The sequence below is a fragment of the Polyodon spathula genome, chromosome 2 (genome assembly GCF_017654505.1).
Source record: "Polyodon spathula isolate WHYD16114869_AA chromosome 2, ASM1765450v1, whole genome shotgun sequence".
Classification (NCBI taxonomy): Eukaryota; Metazoa; Chordata; class Actinopteri; order Acipenseriformes; family Polyodontidae; genus Polyodon; species Polyodon spathula.
In genome coordinates this window covers 42,412,498-42,430,455 of record NC_054535.1, presented here as the reverse complement: position 1 = coordinate 42,430,455, position 17,958 = coordinate 42,412,498, and the positions used below count along the sequence as shown (strand labels likewise).

General features: G+C 37.5%; 1 protein-coding gene across 5 annotated transcripts in view; it reads right to left on the bottom strand.

Moving 5' to 3' along the window:
- The window catches only part of LOC121296712 (F-box/WD repeat-containing protein 7), a 167,819-nt gene that overhangs the window by 47,448 nt on the left and 102,413 nt on the right, over positions 1-17,958 (bottom strand). The gene's annotated exons all lie outside the window — the stretch shown is intronic.

The window sequence follows — 17,958 nt, the reverse complement described above, 5'->3', positions numbered from 1 at the left end:
ATCTTACACAGAGCTGAGTAACAGCCCTCTCTGCAAAACTAAAGCAGGCTATGATAGTAGTCTACAAAAAACAACACAATCCGTACAAACTGATAATAACATAAACAAAGAGCCACCATACCTCTCTCTGTGAGGCGGCAGACATGGGGCTACTGTATTTCATAAAGTAACACAACTCTGTACTGCATGGTTGACCATCTTATACTGTGAGAAAGCTAAGAAAAACAAGCAACCTGTAAATACTTGAACTGCAGTATGTATATGATGTCTAGCGAGTATGGTCTCTATATTTAGGATTGTTTCCAGCAGCCTTCATTCCCTACTGTGTTTACAACTTCTTCAGAAGGAATGTAAATACATTTGTGCATTTTAGCCACCATTTCTTGTCTTTGCCTCATTATCATTCTATTTTATGTGGACAACACTCATTTTAATCTATTCTCCAATTAAACCAGCCTTTTGTATTTAATGAATTGGCTTCAAACTGGCTAACACTTTTATACTCAAACCCCCAGGGATTTTGAGAGCCCTACAAATCCGATGGCACTTTGATGTGATGCAACCACAAACAGGCTTTCATTCTGGATGGCAAGATTTATTTTGCTGCCTGTAGTTAAAAAAAAAACAAAAACAAAAGAAACAAACAAACAAACAAAAACACACACTCTAAAAACATACATTATATTTAACAAACTGCACCCGCTCCCTCAACCTCCACCAATAAACTCAACATTTCAACCCCAATATCCCTGTCAATGTTTTTTCCCTGGTACAATATTTACCAAGGTCTTTTTCGGTTTCCTATGATTACCATCAACTATCTCAATCCGGAATGCAGCTGTGGGGGAGTCCGGCACTAGGATCAACCCCTGGAAATACCTTTCTTTTATGTTTTTATAGGCACCTGTTTCTTATCGAACCCCCTTGCCCACTTCAACTTTACTTTGGAAATATTTCCATTAAAATTACAGACAAATGTGCCTTAAAAGGGTTTTTGCAGGAGTTATGAAACAACTATCCGAATGAAGGTCTCTCTCGTGCTTGTATATAATTACTTTGGGACATGTCACTTCTGGTCTTGAAGGTTACAAGAGACATGCTGATTTGCCTCAGGGTTTAAAGTCTATGGATTTGATCCACAGATTGCTCTAAAAGGCAGTCTAGATTGCCTCTGCAGGGGAAGAGGCAAATCCTTCATGGTTTAAAAGTGAATTTCTGTAGGTGTCAGGGTTCCCTGCTTTTGCACGAAGACAGACAAGTGTTACCGGAATCAAGTGCACTAGAGACCAGGCTAGATCTAAGCCCCTTAAATGTCCCAGAGAGAGATTAAAAAGGGGAATTTGTCTTATCGCTGCAATGCAAAGATAACAATACTTTCAAAGGGTTAAAAAAGGATGTTTAACCTTAAAAACGAAAAACAAAAAATGTTAAAGAGATTTCCTGGCACACCAGAACAGAGACAGCACAATACAGTGAAGCAGCAGCACCAAACATGGTCATTTACCACAGACTGAAAAATGACTGACCTGAAATCTCCTACCAGAAATCTAAGAGATGGCATCTACATTCCCAACAAGAACATACCTAGGAGCGGTCTCAAGCTTTTAATAGAAGGCTGCTATAAATAACTGGTTGATCATTCCCGTTTATATAGAGCAATTTTCTTTCACAGACATCTAGAATCCTGACCTCACACACCGAAGTGTGCTCCACGAATGGGCCTGTTCAAAACTGTTAGGCACGCTGCAATGGATCTGTAGCAATTTTACAGGTGCCGTTCGATAACATCCAGGACTCTTTCAAAGCACCAGCCCTTAATGGGAACAATTGCTGGGACATGCACTGCAGGGTCACCAGCCTCTGTTCCACTCATCTCCCAGGTTAACAGCTGGTACTGGCACTGTCAACTAATATACGGAGGACGAGTAGCCTACCATTCCAGTGAACAAACACGATCAAAATTCATGACCTTGCTGCATTCTGAACTGCTGGGGCTCAAGTTGATCACAAAGGTACAGGAATATCCAGTCTTCTTTTACATGCTCCAATTATAATAGAGCAATTAAAGTGGTCTTTGATAGGGTAGTGGGTCGTATTTGAAGTTTTGAGTAAAGTTCTTACTGCGCCTTAAAAACGAAGTCCAAACAAACGAAACCAGGTGCGTAGATCCCCAATTACATATAGCAGCAGAAGTCAAAAAGAATTCAGACACTGATCAAGAGAGTGAGGACAAGGAAACCACTACACAATCAAGTAAGCAAAAAAACATTATTTTATTAGACCAAAGAACAAGCAAATAAAAGTGCTCAGTGCAAGTGCAAACATTTCAGTCATTTGACCATCTTCAGTGCTGTGCTAAAGAAGTTAGGAACACCTGGGTATTTAAGTTGAAATGTTTTTAATTTGAATAGTTTGTCAGTATTTGATAACACTGTATTACGTACTTTACAGAATGTTCTTATTATTCAATTAGTCATTTAACAGATGCTTTTATCCAACGCAACTTACAGACTAGCGGTTGAACTATGCATCAATAACTGCTGCTGCAGAGTCACTTACAACAGGACCTCGGTTTTACATCTCATCCGACAGCGCACAAGGTTAAGTGACTTGCTCAAGGTCACATACAGTGAGTCAAAGGCTGAGCTGGGGTTGAACTGGGAGCCTCCTGGTAACAAGCACCTTTCTCTAACCACTGGACCACCAAGAATGTTCTTCAAATCGCTTCCATAGAGCTGGTAAAAAAGCAACACAGAAACATCTTTCCAAGTTGCTTCTAGCCATTAAACAAAACTTTTACTAGAACTTTAAAGGTACTCCATTGTATTTGCTCTACAGTAAGTTTAAGTAGTATTTTTCTGTTGTCAACTGGGCCTTTTTTTATAGAAACGTAGTGTAGTGGCTAGATCAAAAGAAGTGGGAGTTTGGGGATTCTACTTTGAAAGACTTCTCAGGTAACGCACCACATGACCTTGCAGAAATACATTAACTTTGCATATGCCTCAATCTAGAAATTAGATGATGCATGTAAAGCTTGGTTATATCATGGGGGAGACCGTTTGTTTAAAATCTATGCAAAACTCCCAATTAAAAGATGAGGTTCAAAATGAGTTTGGAAATTTGGATGGAATAACTGAATAGGCTTAATACACGTAGGTGCAATTAAATTATTTCTCAATTCACACAGTGGTAAAGTACTGCTCCGTTTTTTTTGTCGCTTGAAAGCTTTGTTTTTCCCCCGTTTTACTCTTGGTGCAGTTGTGGGCACACTGCCCCCTGGTGCAAAGAATCAAGGTAAAGTAAAATCTAAGAGACACTGCTACTGCAGAACCCCACCCCCTGCCTGTGGCTGTCAACTTCATGGGCAAAAGCGGCAGTAGACTTTAAGATGGTCCTTGTGCACTATTAATTTGGCATAATCCTGACAATGCAAGGATAGAAGAAAATAAATAAATGCATGTAAAACAAGTGGAAATAGATCATTTTTATTCAGAAAACTGTCTTTCAAATAAAAAAAAAACCTGACTGTGTGAAAGACATAGGACAGTTTGAAATGGACCACCACTGCTGCGAAGCAATAAGCGTTTAAACAGTCAGAACGCAACTTGTTTAAGCTTTATTTTTTCTGCACTTGTCTTGGTTTTCCTCAGTGCCGGGAGCAGAACCTGGAATAAAGACTCACAGAAGCAGGCTGAATTAATAACTGGCATCTCTAGCTTTCTCACTGTTACTACAATGTGTGATAAAAGATAACTGTAATCCTCTCTCATCCCACAAGGAACAGGATGTCATTTTTCATTAAGAAGCTAGGTGTTAAAGAATCTATTCTAAAACAGCCATTAACTTTTTCTTCAGTTCATTAATCATTTAAAAAGATGTACAGGTTTACACGGAGAGGGGGGACACTGCTGCAGTAGTTTGTTTGTACATTATGTGTGTGTGTGTGTGTCAGGTGGATTAAATGCTCTCCTTTCAATATCTCCCCTACAGGCCACAGTATCTTTAATGTCAACAAATCTAATGTAAACATGGCTTTTCGTTTCACTGGAAAGAGGATATGAGTTGTAAATATGTCATCCAAGATACTGATTATGGAGCAATACCTATTGAAATGGACTGATCTTTCTTGTAAAAGCGATTTAAATCTCAGTGAGATTAAAGAAAGCGAAACTAGAAAATGTTATACTACTGCAATAGTATCTATTGCAATAGATCTGAACCCGCTCTAAATGCAGACTCTTTCTGTGACCCCAGAAAGGGGCAGTGTTAAAAATACCTGTACGAGATCACTTCCATGAGACAGAGTGTAACTTAACAACCCACTCTGAATATGTGTTGGCTTAGCATGTCACTGCTGTACAGCTCAAGCTTGCCGTCACCTGTCTATCGCAGCACATTTAATGGTCCTGATGATTTTCCAAACTGCATCCCAGCCAACAGTGTCTACTTTATTTTCTCGGATTTCTTTTGCATATGTGCATCTTTATCATTTCTCTTCAGCGTACATCTGTCTCCTCCTTTAAAAGACACGGCTGTTTACAATATGCGTCAAAACATTCTCTGTCCCTCGAACTGTACCCATACACACGCATATAAGTATGAAATTGTACCAATAAGGATTAAGGTATTTAACTAGTTAATAATACAACCGTTTCAGTATAAACTTCTTAGTACCGAATTATGGCTAGTACAGAGTTACAGTAAAAAGGTAAACAGGTGTTTTGAGGCCTGCTTTTGTCCTTCATCCTAAAAATCTGACTAACTAAACACTCAAGACAAAACGGTTGTACTGGCCATGCTAATGCTATTTTACGATGTAGTCAGCCCTTGAGCTTCTAAAGGTGTACTTTATTATGTATTGTAGAAAATAAGGCATCCTCCACTCTGAAATACTAAGCCTGTTATCTGTGTCAATATTAATAACTGCAGAAATCAATTTAAAACAAACGTCATTACAAAAAGCACATGATTAAATGATTCACGGCGCAGTATCTTTCTCACATTACTTGTGTTAATGAAACTAATTAATGAATAACAGAGAAGGAGAATTAATTTAAGTTGCGCTTAATCTTCAGCACAGAAATGTATGACTAATTAGCAATTCGCTGTCAGTGACTAGTAGTTGTCTTGCCAAATTTAAGGAGGGGGCTATTCATAAATCATTTCAATAACAGACAGTCAGACATTGAAAAGCAAGCCACTAGGTTTTTCTTTTACCTATAAAATGTGTTTGGCTTTGTTGCTTGGAGGTTGCTTAGATATAGTTTCCCAGGCAACCAATGACTTCTTGTTTTAGGGGAGGGCATGTGTTGGTCATCAACAGGTAGGCCAATTACGAGCTACTGTATTATGGTAATCATGGTGAAACAAACTTGAAACCCCACAATTCCAAGACTTCCACTTTCCTGAAAATAAACACATTTTGTTTACAACACAATTTATCATTCTGTATCCTGGTGTCACAGCTCGGTTGACAGGATTACTGCATGTATCAGGAAGCAGTAGCAAGTTTTAATCTGGAACTTTGTATTTGAAATACCTGCAAAGTCCATGTTAAAAGTATAAAAACGAGCAAAGAGGCAAAAGATTAAGCAGTAGACCAGATAATGTTGCTAGTTTCACAGTAAATGGTGAATTTATAATACCTCAGCTCTCACTCTTTAAGCTTCACTGAATCTGTCATTGGGAAATGCAAACTAATGCAGGGATGGAGAGTAAAGCATGAGTCAGTTCCTAAGCTTGATTGACAAAGGAATTTATGAAATGATAACACACGGTACAAGTTGCTAGCGGAAAACTAAAGATAAAGTCGCTGCTAAGATGCAGCAAGTTGTCACCTATTCTAATTTTACAACAGACAGTAGTACGGTGTCGTACAAATCTGAAAAAAAAAACCAAAAAAACAACATGCATATAATCATTTTTGCAAGGCGAGTATAACCTGTTGAAAAAGAAATGCAGTTTGAATAAAATGCACTTGATTGCAAGCCTATTTATTCCATCCATTCAATTAAAAGTGATGCCTAAACAGAATTCCCTCCAGAATAAATCACGGTGGGGGAATTGAAGGCTGGAGGTGACAACGCTTGCAGGGATTTCATTTGGAAACATTACCAGCTGATTACAGCGAGTTCCACGGCCTGCACTCTGGTTTATTCACCACTGCGCCTCTGAAAGATGCAAGGCTACAGCCACCTTCTACCAGATGACACACAGCGCTGTGGAAAGCACGCGTGGAGAGAGCAATTCTCCGTTATTACTCACTCTGACGTGGTTTTCTGAGTGTGCAATCTTTTAGAAATATCAGGTGCGCCAAGTCAACTGCTGATGGTGTTGCTTTGTCGAGGCACCCGGAAAGTGATATTGATACTGCAAACATTTTCACCCCATTAGAAGGAGGCTTCAGACACTACTGATGAAAAATCATCATCATGAGAACTACAGATCAGACAGCAATTACCGTCTGTGATCTCAGCAACTGCAAACTGCTGTCAAATGAAATGTAATGTGTGTCAGGAAACATGCCAGGCTGTTAAATGGCTCATCACGTTTGGTTTGTAACTATTTTGACAGAATGTTTTGAAAAGCTGCTGTGTGTTTCAGGTATACTAATATTCTTATTTCTGCCTAACATCAATTATTGAGTTTACAATATGCTAAATAAAATATTTACTATATATGTAGGAAACACAGTAGTGCGCAAGATTAAAGCAGAATTGATCTCTTGGTAGAGCAAACTCCACATCTGAAGTGTCCAACGATATGGTTTAAAGGCTTGCCATTCACTTTATAACCTGTGAGAGAAGTAAGTTCAAATTTAAAATTACAGCACATCTCAATTTTAATGGAGTCAGAATTATTTAAAACCAGAAGCCAGTGCCGTGCCTCTACCCGAGCAAAAGTGAATTGGGATGTTGAGACAACTGGAACATTCAAGCCGAATCATATGATAAGATGGTAAACAAGTCTGCATGACTTGCAGTAAGCCAACTTCAACTTTGAAGTCCCAGGTTAACACGCTTCACAGGTTGTTCCAGAAAAAGTGACACGACTCTATTTATATTTAGCTTATATCATTTATGTCTGCTGTTTTAAATTAAAAAAAATGCATCTGTCCTTTAATGGTTCAGGGCCTCATTGCCATGTATAAATTTAGACCCACAGTGCAGTAAAAAAATGCTATGATTAGAATTAGTCCTCAACCAACAGTTCAGATACATAACCCTTTGAGAAAGACAAAAAATAAGAGAGGCCTCCACTGAGGATTATTTACAGCAAAAGCAATAGATTTTCTCTGCAGGAAATAAAGAACCTTTATATGTGTTATTTCTGTGCAAACAAAACCAGGCAAGTAGATCCCCAAATACATGTAAGTAGCAGAAGTCGAAAAGGAGAGTGGCGACAAAGAAACCACTACATAATCAAACAACAGGAAAACTAATTCATATCTGCATGCCACTGAACCTGCTGGCTTATAAATTGGTAAATACGGGCTTGAAAGTCCAGACAGCATCACGTGTAATTTTGTTTATAAACATAATTTGGCTCATTGCTGGCGCTTAATTATATTACAACAGTTCAGAAAACAAATGTCAAGCACAGCTGTGAGAAACATATTTACAGTCTTCCACTGACACTGTAGTTCAGTCTACAAATAAAAATGGTTTTGACACGACCCATTTAGCTTATTGCTGGCATTACAATAACAATAAAGAATACGAAACCGTTTAGTAACAGTCCAGCAATGTCACGTGAGAGTAATCCTATGTACAGTACTCCACACATTAAGTTTAGCGTTTTACTGGCATTATAATAATAACCAGGATAAAATAAAGGATGAAACACTGATAAAAAAAAAAGGCGTGCTGACCGACTTGTTGCTACATAGGTTTACTGCTGTGTATCACCTGGTTGTAATTTAAATAGTGCCCCTTTGAATGTAAACACATAATGAATCCTCCCAAAAGTTTCTTTGCTAATTCTGCATTGTTATTTGCAAAATTTAACAAGGTGTGTCTCCAGACCGAATGTCTCTATGAAACAAATTGTGTGTAATGTAGTGACTACATCCTTTACACAGAAATGAACACTAGAACTACCCAGGAGGTCAATTTGACTGTTTGCTGTTTTTAAATTTAATATAGTCTGCTTGTGGGGCAGATACGGGGCTGTGCGTTTATAACTTTTCCTAAATATATGTATTAATTGTCCTGATAAAGTATGAGACGCAGGGTTGCAAAAATAAATACTAGAACTACAAGACAGGTCAAATTGACCACTACGTAGAAAACAATTGCATTTAGCTTATAGTACAGTATTCTATTTGACTGATAAAAGGGTGGGGGGGGCTTGACTAAAGGGGCAGTAATGTAAAAAAAAAATAAATAAATAAATAAAAAATAAAATAAATTTATATATTTAAAGGATATAACATTTAAAATAAATACATAAATGACAGATTAGTCCAAGTTGTTATCTTTCAAATGAGCCATTGACAATCATTCTAAGCTAAAACTGGAGAAATTGTTTGCTGAGCGGTGAGTGAAAGTGAAACTGCAGTGAAGAGCGCCAAACGGCGGCTACCATGTATGGGACAACAAGTGTTTAAAAAAAAAAAAAAAAAAAAACACTGCTGTTGTGTTGCAATAGCTGTTTTTTTTTTTCCTGGATTTAATGTAAATCACATATTTTTTCCTAGATTTGTTCAAAAAAAAGTCCAGATTTAGCAAAATACATAAATGTTAAATACATTTTTAAAAGTCAGAGTGTAACAGCAGCATTTAATGCCAAATCAAAAGTGTCAATGGGCTTCAGATTTAGCTGGCAATTTTTTTTTTTTTTGGTGAAAAAGTCAATGAGGACATCGAGGTAAAAAGAAGAGACTGTTTAGTAATTAACAGTTTAAGATACTGAAACGGCTCAACACGCGAACTAAAATAAAAACCTAAAAGTGTAGTCATGTCTTTTATGCACACATACAATGTGCCTATTTGGCCAGTAGGGGTCATTCATTACGACACACACACACACACACACACACACTCGTTGTGTTAACATAAAATCCATTGGACTAAAATATTTCGTCTTGCGTTCACGGGACGCACAGAATGGAAAGTGGACGCAGACATGCACCAGGGCCAGCACAAAACCCGGAACAGCACTGCACTATTGTTACGCAATAAACTGTATCACCCACCACAAGCACTACAGCACGCACCCAGGACTGGTGAGCATGTTTGCACATTGTGAGAGGGATACGTGTGTTTATTATTTGGGACTGCAAACCCGTTATTATTTACCCCGCGCACTACACATTAGTAATGTGTTTAAGTACGCTATGTATTGCCAGGGATCATTATTTGGTCACCAGACCTGGATTATTAAAAACAACAGTACTTTTCCAACTGGATTACAAATCTCTGTCTGTTCATTGCGCACTGCATCACTCCTGCACCTGTACGCAATCAACCACTTTGCCACAAACAGTAGCAAGACTCTTAATAGCTGTGGCCAATGTGCAGAGCCAGTGTGTGGAAAGTGCACTGCATATGTAAAAGCATAACATCTGTGTGGATTGTGCAAACACTTAGGTTTCTTTGGTAGCATGTTGATTGAATATTGAATTGAACTGAACCAATTGAATATAAAACCCATTTCTGTTCAAATGTCCATTTATTTACAATGTTTCGGTTGTGCAGATGTTTTACATAACCTGAATAAAACTACAACTTATATCCAATTATTTGGTCTTTCATTATAATATTTACGTTGTTTTTAATGCGGCTGTCAAATTGACTGCTCATGGCAGTTCTAGGTATGCATATAACTCCAGCAGTTCTAGTGTTAAAGCGATCAATTTCCTCTAAGGAATGTATAGCTGGAAAAAACTTTATTAAAATGCAGGTAGAATGGAAAGAAATAAACAAAAACAACAATGAAATACACAATTAAATATAACTTACTTTGGGAAAGCCCACGACTTAAGTTTCTCAGCAAAGAAGGGATGACAGATGTATCAAAAGTGAACTTTTTAATGTAGGCTACATCTTGTTATACCAAAATTACAACTGTGTTTAAATAGACATTAAAAAAATGTATATTGTTGTACAATTCTGAATTTAAAACCAGAGCATTTATTAGAAAAAATACATTTGTGTGTGGTTTTTCTTTGTTTTTTTTTTTTAACATTTTCTCGGCTAAGGTCAGTGCTCATGACTCCACCATCAGAAACACACTGGACAAAAATGAGATTCATGGCAGAGTAGCAAGGTGGAAACCACTGCTCACTAGGAACATGGGCCTCGTTATGTCTGGCGAAAACCAAACACTGCATTCCACAGTAAGAACCTCATACCAACGGTCAAGCATGGTGGTGGTAGTGTCATGATTTGGGGAAGCTTTGCTGCATCAGGACCTGGATAACTTGCCATCATTGAAGGAACCATGAATTCAGCTCTGTATCAGAATTCTACATCCAGGGATCTGCAGGCCAGGCCATGTCAGGCCAGCCGTCCGTCAGCTGAAGCTGAACCGCACCTAGGTCATGCAGCATGATAGTGATCCGAAACACACAAGCAAGTCTACATCAGAATGGTTGAAAAACAAGAAATCTAAAGTTTTGAAATGGTCTAGTCAAAGTCCAGACCTAAACCCCATTGAGATGTGGCAGGACCTGAAACGAGCAGTTTATGCTCAAAAACCCACAAAAGTCACTGAGTTGAAGCAGTTCTGCATGAAGGAGTGGGCCAAAATTCTTCCACGGCGCTGTGAGAGACTGATCAATAACTACAGGAAGTGTTTGGCTGCAGTTATTGCTGCTAAAGGTGGCTTAACCAGTTATTGAGTCTAAGGGGGTGATTACTTTTTCACACAGGGGCATTGGGTGTTGCATAACTTTCTTTAATGAAATTAGTATTAGTATTTGTGTTATTTGTTCACTCAGGGTCCCTTTTATCTAATATTAGATTTTGGTTGAAGATCTGATAACATTCAGTGTCAAAAATATGCATAAATGCAGAAAATCAGACAGGGTGCAAATACTTATATATATAGTACCGTGAAAAAGTATTTATTTTTTATTCAGCAAACCAAATGAAGCAATGTTCTATCTTCTACTGCAGGCTCATATTGTAGAAGCAGTGCCCAACTTGTTCCCTGGATCTTGTGACTATTATAACACTGCAAAGCATTCCTTGCATCTGAAGCATCTGCCTAAGCTGCAGGAAATTACTCTCCTTCGAGCAACCTCTGAACATGCACTGAGCAGTGCCAACAGGACCACACACGGAGAGGCTTCGGGTTTTATCTACAGATTAAACAAACCATGCAGACAGCCGCATCAGTTACAGCAGTCTATTCAAGGGCTGCCTTGGAGTGGGATGACCCAATTAAAAGTATGTATATTGGTCGAGGGGGGGAGAAATCAGACACAGTTTAAAGGAATGCGGGAAAATTCAATATTGGGTCCCAGCCAGATAATGAAAAGAAAGTGCCGATGTAGAATGAACAGAGCCAAAGTCATCCAAAGGCACTCGCAATCAATAGTCATGATTGATTCTACTTTAAAAACAGTGGCCGATGGTGTATAAGGCACAGCCGCATTCTGTATTAGTTAGGTGCGGTTGATTGATAAATAAACAACACTTTTTAGCAGTAATGGAGCAGTAAAGTTACCTTTTCAGGATTGCGATTTTTGGCAGCTTTGAACCCTTTGGAAGAGACTGAGCAGAAAACCACGGATCAGGCTTTCCACCGCACTGTATAAAAAACATCTGATGACAGCAATAGATGAAACGTTTGTCTACCTGACTTTCATTTTATCACTGATTGATTTAAATTATGGATGAGAAACGGTAGATTACATTGCAGCATTCACATCCATTGAAGGTGAATCAGTCTTGGCAGTGCGGATAGCTCAGTACTGTACATAGATACATACCCTCTAGTGAACAGTAGGGGGTGGATTTCTACCAAAAGTTTGCATAATCAATTTGCATTGACAGCATGCATGTTTATTTAAAAACAATATATCCATGTTACATCAATCTAGAAAGGGGGGGGGGGGTACTCTGTAGTGTAAATTAGAAACAGAGTGTGAATTTAAAATGTAGGACCTCCTGCCTCCCTCTTCTGATTTGTGACCATTTGGTTAAAATGTAAAGTTCAACTGCTTTACCTGTATTCAATGTTAATCAGTTTAAAAGCCTCAACATCAGTGTTAATCAGCTCATTTCTAAGCGAGTGAAAGCAAAAATGGTCGACGATTCCAAGTGGAACAACCCAGCAACTGGGGATTTTCGAACTAGCTCTGGCGCTCAGTTTAAAAAGAAAACCAGCTTAACAGCCACCCTTGCTTCCTGCATCCTGCTCAGGAACTAAATTCACTCAGAATAGTTTCAGCAGATGCCTTTCTGGTTTTATTTTGAGTCCAAGGGCAAATCGAGTTCTGCTCATCCCTGGAATAACCTTGCCCTCATGCACAGGAAAAAAAAAAAATCCAATCAGCTGTTCAGTTGCTCAGCTCACATTCATTAACGGAAATAAAAATTGGGAGTCACCGTACAACGTTGGTCTTGTAACAGGAGATGACGACAGAGTCTACTGTATTCTCAATTTTTTTTTTAAAAACTGGCCGCTTATTTTTTTGTTGGCAGAGAACACAAAGACCAGGACCGATCAGAAACAAATATGTAAAAAATGATAAGATTTTTGTCAGCTGCTCAGCTGTATCGTGGGAGACCAGAAATCTCCTGATGCAGGTTTATTAATAGAAGAGTATTAGAACAGAAATACAGATGGCAGTATTTTCAAAACTCTCCAATGTCGCACAGACAACATACGCTTCCCTCGTTCTACTTTATAGCCTACTTCGTAACTGTTCAAAAATTCATCAGTGCTGGGTCAAAGCTGGGGTTTTCACATTTGAAAGAACGTTTGATTATTTGAAAGACTATAAACCGGGGAGGGGGGGTGTGTAACAATGCGCCATATTACAGTAAATAAACCTGCAGTAAAAAAAAAAAAAAAACCCTGATGTCCTCTCAAAATGAATAAGTAAGCAAAGGAAAGAAACACTTTTCCATAGAGTGAGTGAACATATTGGATTTATTTCAGATGTCATTTATGTATTTCTTAACATACGTTTTTAGTACACTCATTTATAAATTGTTATACTGAAATCTATGTGGATTAAAAGAAAAAAAAAAAAAAAACAAGAAATAAATACTTAGTTTTTAGCACCAAAGGCACACTGAGAATAAAAGTCTTACCTCTAACAAATGTCTCTCACGTTCACAAATTTTAAAATATTTACATAAAAGAAATGAATACATTATACCCAGTCACATAATAAAAAGGTTACAGTATGTATATGGGAGATGGGGAAGCAAGTAATAGTTTTAAAAGAGCAGTTTAATAAACATTGCTGCTGTAACTGAACACTGTTTTTCAGATGGAGGAAGATTCCACAACAATGGATGAATGCTTACCGGTATGTACTCCCCATTCAGAATGAATGTTATTTGCTGCTGCATGAACAGGGAATATTATATAGTACATCATTAGCTGTTGCACTAGTGCAGACATAGGTAGTAGAAATACAAAAAATATACTTTTACTGCTACATGCTAGATTATTATTTTTAATTTTTTAAGACTGGCATCAAACCTTGCTTTAAATCGGAAAAAAATAAATGAAACACTGAACTGCTCTCCAGATTAAAAGCATAATGCAAAGGTGGTTTGACCAATTTTATCCGAAGCATTGGCAATCAGGATAAAGTGTAATGAGAGAAGTTGTTTTCTGAAATGTGATCGAAGGAGACACATGACGATGTACTCCTGTCCTCTTGATCCCCAATAGAGTTGCTTTCTGTTCCAGCAAAATTGTCAGCAAATATTTAAAAGGAACAAGAATGGTCTGAATCATTAGTTTTCTATGTCTGCCTGTAGGTATACTGAGCAGAAATGCACACAAATATATATATATATTTTTCTTCAAATTGTAAATACCACTGCAATTATTACAATTATAAAGTTCTTAAATATCTCAGAAATAATGATCAAGATCAAGTCTGAAATACAATTGTGCAGCTTCACACAATTGGGTGGAACCTTTATACAGCCTTGATAAAGCAGAACTGCTGTTCACAGGCTCTGGCAGCTAAAAAGCACTTCCGGACAAGCCAGACAAAAGGAACACATGTCCCTGGTCTGAGTTGTGACCTTTAAATCAGTACCACTGTTTACCTAAGGTCTTCTCTCTTGGGCAGGAGTGTAGGAATGCTGAGCTCTGCAGCGTTGAGTACACCTCTGTGGTGCCTGGCACAAGGAGGATGGCAAAATAAAAGAAATAAATTGCTGTATTGGATTATTTCTTACCCGGCAGGCTGCAAAATGTAATTTGTCTGACCAAGCTTGAAACTTAGGGTTACATTCTTGGGACAACATTAAAATTTCAGCTGTCTGTAATAAAACAGTTGTCTTCAGCACTGCAGTCAAGATGTGGAAGTGTTCAGGGTACTATAGTTTCTTGAAATTAGACCACAGAACAGAAGTCTTTGGTGTGCCTTTGGAATTGTCCTTCATTGCACAAAGTTGAGCGAAAAAAGGATTGCCAAGAAAGTTGCTTGATCATATAAAAGCAGCATTTTATTTTCCCAATTATTTCCAATTTTCTACCAATTTTGGAACGTCCAATTATTATTCAACCAGGTTCACCGCTGCTAACTCTGGAGAGAAAGATGAGCACTCGCATCCTCCGAAACTAGTGCTGTCAACCATCCACTTTTTTTCACTCTACACAGCAGCGGAGTCCACTGGACAATTGCTTCTGTATTTGATAAAAAAAAATTAAGAAAAATACTCTTCACCCACCCATGTACCAAAAGCAACCAAAAGGAACCAGTACATTAAATTAGTTCCTCTTGTTGGGATTGAATTTTCTTTTGGGGAGCAAACCATGAACCGAAACCAAATATACAGAAAATTACCTTCACCTTTTAAGTTTTCCAAACTTTGGGTTGAAATCCCAAAAGCCCCAAATCTAAGCAAACGGCCTCTTGTTTGGTGACACATACAGTACATATAAATTTGAAAAAGTTGATATAAATAGCAAGGATCTGTATTAGGTTTCCAATTAAAAAATATTAAGGAGATGCTATGTCACTTCAACCATGCTTTCCCAGGCACAAATGGCAATCCAGCTGTTCTCTTGCAACTTATCAGAGAAGTGTACATTTCATAGCTGTACATTTGAGAGCTCATATTGGTTTCCTATTCTACACACCCAGTACTGGACTGCACTCATCTCAGTAAAGTGATCTGGACTAGCCCAAGACAACAATGTGTGATCTTATAATGGCAAATATATGGTACTGATGTTAAATATCACTACAATTGAAAAAAACAGGACAATATGATTACACTATGTAACACAATTTTTGTTCCTGGGTAGTAAGTGTTATTTCCTAATTGCTTATGCCTCAAAATTATAGAAAATGGCTATTATTCCCCACAAACTTTGCTTTTGTGACCAGAACAGTGATATTTCAAAATATCACTATTTCCAATGGGAAAACGGGCAAATGTGTGTCTTTTCGTTCACATAAAGTCAGAAAAAAACAACATATGAAGCCAAATTAACATGTATTTATACTGAAGTAATACAAAAATGACTACAAAAGATTTAGAAGTGAGTAGTTTTTCGAGATTTACGATTATACTGTATTTATTTGATATTTTGAAATATCACTGTCCTGGTCACAAAAGCAAAGTTTGTGGGGAATAATAGCCATTTTCTATACTTTTGAGGCATAAGCAATTAGGAAATAACACTTACTACCCAGGAACAAAAAAAAATAAAATAAAATTGTTACACGGTGTGTATCTTTCTATTTTATTAATAGAGCAGTTCAGATACTGTGATCCACTGTAAAATTAGGTTTAATGGTGACAAGGTATTAGTAGGACTGCAAGCAAGTTTTTGCATAGGTATACTAAATCAAATCTGTTGGAAAACATTATTTTTCCAGTCACCAACTGAAGCCATCTTATTAATAATCTGGTCATGGAGGAATGTTTTTAGCAAGCAAGAATAGTTAAGTCTACAGTAGTATGTTATCTACTAAACACCTAGAATTTAACTTAGCAACGTGCTACTGTATAGCAAAGGCAAAAAGATGTTCAAGTGTTTTATCTAGTGATAAGCTTTGGCTTTATAATGGATCATACAAATTGCACACTTCCCTAAAACAATTCAGTATACACTGTACACTAACTATATATTTTCAGTGCAACATCTACAGTATGTAAACCCCACAATCAGAACAAAATGTGTTGCCAAAGGTAACTGTCAAAAAAATAAAAATAAATAGATCATTTTAAAAAAAGGAACGGGTTTCTCTATGTACTGCATCATCTTCTGGTATTTAAGTAGCCTAAATGTTAATCATGTCTTTGCGCAGATCTCTTTAAATATAAACGAAGATGTGAGGACACAAATTCTTCCAGCCGTTTAATGTATGCCCTTTGAACCTCCAGCAACTGTGTAAACACCATTAACATGCACAGAATTAACATGCTGATCTTTTTTTGTGTCTATTCTTTTGACCATTCAATTCAGCAAGGGCTAACTAGGTCAGTTTATTAAGATATTCTCTTAACACACCTTGCCCTTAAGCTTTCTGGTAAAATGAAATTATCATTAAAAAAAAGGATTAAATTGTGAGGCAGAACAAGACCAAAAACGCCTTAAAAAAGAGAAATTACACTAAAATGGGAACCAAAGAGCATCACGACACATCTCAATTCAAGATTGCAAAAAAGTGTCATTGGTGTGCAGTATTTAAAATGGTGCCACACTATCACCAACCTGACCCTAAATATAAATGCGCAGGACCTATGCTTGGATTGTAATTTAGAGATATTTATAGTCTATGAACGATGCACCCGTGTATCTGGTCACATGCAGCCAGCTTTCGTGCTCCATTTTTTCCTCTAGAAAGAGAGCTAAATGTTCACGCAATACAGTTTCAATGCAATACAATTTAGTTTTCCGATGTAGCCTGTTATTTAGACCATTAAATAGTTTTATTGACGTGCCAGTTCACACAAGCTACACACCAGTTGTTGTGGTATAATACTGTGCAGTACATGTGACTATTCCAGATATATTCCTTAAAACAGACTACAGAATGTTAAACTACAGTACACCAAAGAACAAAGTTAGCATATATCCTACAATCACTCTTGCATGAATCATGCAGCATATTTCACTTATTTTTCAAATGGAACCATTATACATGTACTAAAAATAGGTGCAGCAGTGCAAGTCTTTTTAAGGAGAGCATCAGGGGGCTGAATTAGCAAGGAGACGGGGCGTGGCCCTCCATGCATTTCCCCTGCGAATAAAGAAAATCTGTCAATGACAGTTGACTTCACAAAGTCACATAAATAGAGTAAGACCACACGCTCCCTTATGATGAATTCATTTTCTACATGGGTCCTGTCACTTCCATTATTACTTACATATTTTATATATATATAAGGTCGAGGTAAACTGGATTTTACTTGTATGTTTCAATACAATATTTCAAGCAAGTCTAAAGTAAATCATAGAAAGGCTGGGGTATATAAAAACTAACACTCAGACTTCACTCAAGTGTTTCCTATCCAGCCAATGTAAATAGCCTATACTTCCGTCAGTGGTTCAGATTTAAATCTTACTGCTTTTATGCTGTACCAGCAGCAATTGTATCTGGTTCATATACAATATCTAAATAAGCCTACAATTGTTACCATGACATTTGCCCTTCTACATTTATAACTGTTCATTTTCAATAAAGAAAGATTCTATTAAGAGATGTTCTGTCCTCATTACTGTACAGTATAAGATTATCAGGTAAATTTGAAACTGAACAGCATGACCAATTCAAGAGAACCTCATATTTACTTGTATTAC